Below are 3,669 nucleotides of genomic sequence, written 5' to 3'. Positions count from 1 at the left end.
AAATACCATTTAGGTAATATACAGTATAATAGTTTCAGGTACAGAATTCAGTTATTTGTCAGTTACATACAACACCCTGTGCTCATCATTACAAGTGCCCTCCTTAATCCATCACGTTTATATATATATATATATATATATATATATATATACACACACACATATATACATACACACACACACACACACACATATATATAGAGAGAGAGAGAGCGAGAGAGAGAGGGAGGGAGGGAGAGAGGGAGAAAAAGAGAGACAGAGAGAGAGAGAGAGAGAATATTAAGCGGGATCCATGCTCAGCACTGAGCCCAACATAGGTCTCCATCTCACAAATCTCACAACCCTGGGATCATGACCTGAGATGAAATCAAGAGTGAGATTCTCAACTGAGACACCCAAGCACACCCATCACTATTTAAATCATCCCACCCCCCACCTCCTCTCCAGTAACCCTCAGTGTTTGTTCTCTATAATTAAGAGTTGATTTCTTGGTTTGCCCATCTTTTATTTCCCTTATGTACATGTTTTTTGTTTCTTAAAGTCCACATATGAGTGAAATCACATGGTATTTGTCTTTTTCGAACTGACTTGTCTTGCATAACATAATACTCTCTAGCTCTATCCACGTGGTTGCAATCAGCAAGATTTCATTCCTTTTTATGGCTGAGCGATATTCCATTGCAATATATATATATGTATATATATATATATATATATATACACACACATATATGTATGTATATATATGTGTATATATATATACACATATATTTATATATACAAATACATAACACATTTTCTTTATATATTCTTCAGTTGATGGTTATTTGGGCTCTTTCTGTAATTTTGGTATTATTGATAATGCTGCTGTAAACATTGAGATGCATGTATCCCATAACATCAGTATTTTTGTGTCCTTTGGGTAAATATTGGTACTGCAATTGCTGGATCATAGAGTAGTTCTATTTTTAACTTTTTGAGGAGCCTCCAACTGGCTGCCCCAGTTTTCATTCCTATCAACTGTACATGAGGGTTTGTTCCTCTTTCACCACATCCTCGACAACATCTGGGTTTTTTTTTTCTGTGTTGCTAATTTTAGCCAATCTCTCATTGTAGTTTTGGTTTGTATTTCCCTGATGATGTGTGATGTTGAACATCTTTTAATGTGTCTGTTAGTCATCTGGATTTTTTCTTTGGACAAGGGTCTAGTCATATCTTCCCATTTCCTAACTAGATTATGTGTTTTCTGTGTGTTGAATTTGATAAGTTTTTATAGATTTTTGATACTAACACTTTTATCAGATATGTCATTTGCAAATACCATCTCCCATTCAAAATGTTGCTTTTTAGTTTTCTTGATTGCTTCCATCACTCTGTATAAGCTTTTTATCTTTATAAAGTCCCAACAGTTTGTTTTTGCTTTTGTTTCCCTTGTCACTGAAGACATGTGGAGTAAGAGGTTTCTATGGCCAATGTCAAAGAGGTTACCGCCTGTGCTTTCTAGGATTTTAGTGATTTCTTGTATCACATTTAGGTGTTTAATCCTTTTTGAAGTTACCTTTGTGTAATAAAGTGATGCAGTTTCATTCTCTTGAAATTTGATATGCAGCTTTGTTACCACTATTTGTTGATAGGACTGTATTTTTCATGTTGCCTATTCTTTCTACTTTTGTTGAAAATTGATTGATCGTATAATTGTGTTTTATTTCTGGGTTTTCTTTTCTGTTCCATTGATCTCTGCGTCTATTTTTGTGCAAGTAACATACTCTTTTGATTGCTATGGCTTTGTAGTTTAACTGGAAATCTAAAATTGTGATACTTCCAGGTTTGTTTTTATCTCTCAAGACTGCTTGACTATGATTGAAGATTATTTTCTAATGGAGTTCTGCAGCTTAGTCACTTTGTCTTCAAATCTATGTTTTTTTCTGCTTAATTTTCTTGATATTTTCTATTTTCTTGGTGAACTTATTTGTTCATGTATTGTTTGCTTAATTTTATTTAGATTTTGTTTTATGTTCCTGTAATACACTGAACTTCATTAAGATGATTATTCTAGGTTCCTTGTATATAGCATACAGGTCTTTATTTATTTAGGGCTAGTTATTGGATATTTATGAGTTTTCTTTGTCAGTGTCATGTTTACCTGATTCTCTCTGATTTTTGTAATCAAGTGTTAGAATATACAATTTTAAGAAAGTGGTATCTTTTCCCACATTTTACACGTTTCCATTGACAGATAAAAATCTTTATCAATGTAGCTTGAAGATCTGGTGAGTCAGCTCTCAGTTTCTTTCTATTATCTTAGATCTCATACTCATCCTTTCCTACAGTCCCTCTCTTATAGAATGGAGGAAATTAAAATTATTCTTATCAAACCGACAGATAATATAAAAATTAATGAAATAGGAAAAATATATAAAATTTGCTGGCTGTCTTAAAGAATTCCATAAACACTAGTTATTGGTTTTGCTCTATAGTTCAAGATTAATTGTTGTCTTCCCCAGTTTTTCTAGGACATGCTTTACACTCTTAAAAAAGCTTATTTTACAATCTGAACTTATTTTAGTACATATTTTTGTATGTATACAGATAAAAATATGACAGTATTATTCTCCTTCTCATTCAATGCTGTTGGCTTCACATTTAATTTTGGATCATGTTCAATAAAAAAAAAAAAAAAGCTGATATTTACCAGAGGGAAGGTAGGTGGGGAATAGGTTAAATAGGTGATGCACTTGTGATGAGCACCAGGTGTTGTATGGAAGTGTTGAATCACTATATTGTACAACTGAAACAAAAATTACACATTACATTAGCTAATTGGAATTTAAATAAAAACTGAAAAAAGATAACTGCTTATTTTGATGATCGCTTAGGCAATATTTGCAGTTATTCTGCAAATGTAAGAATATGTAATTTGCAAATGTCTTCTCCTATTCTAGAGGTTGCCTCTGAGTTTTGTTGGTTTCCTTAGCTTTGCAGCTTTTTATTTGATGCAGTTCCAATAATTGATTTTTGCCTTTGTTTCCTTTGCCTCAGGGTACATATCTAGAAACAAGTTGCTGTGGTTAATGCCAAAGAGGTATTAAAAAGAGGTATTCTCTTCTGGGATTTTTAAAGTTTCTTGTCTCACATTTGTGTGTCTAATCCAATTTGAATTTATTTTTGTGAATTATGTAGGATAGTGGCCCAATTTCATTCTTTTGCAAGTTTCTCTCTAGCCCCCATTTGTTGAAGGGACTTCCTTTTTCCCATTGCATATTCTTTCCACTTTTGTTGAAGATGAATTGATCATAAAATTGTGGGTTTATTTCTCTGAGTTTTTTTTTTTTTCTTTTCTTCTGATCCATTGATCTGTGTCTATTTTTCTGCCAGTACCATACTGGCCTGGTTGCTATAGCTTTGCAACAATATAACTTGAAGTGAAGAGTTGTGATAGTTCCAGCTTTGCTTAGACTCTGACACAAAACTTCTTGTGATGTATGCCTGTGTTTTACTGTCTAGAGGACACTTTTTATTTTCCCAGTGACTCAGTGTGTAGAAACTTCAATGCCATATCGTTGAGCTATGAAGGAAGGTCACATCTACTGTGAGAGACTGACACTGATATGAGTTTTAAAGATTTATGCAGGAATTCTTATTATATATATATATATATATCTATATATA

This window comes from Lynx canadensis, chromosome A1, assembly GCF_007474595.2.
Source record: "Lynx canadensis isolate LIC74 chromosome A1, mLynCan4.pri.v2, whole genome shotgun sequence".
Classification (NCBI taxonomy): domain Eukaryota; kingdom Metazoa; phylum Chordata; class Mammalia; order Carnivora; family Felidae; genus Lynx; species Lynx canadensis.
Note: the sequence above shows the minus strand (reverse complement) of the source record.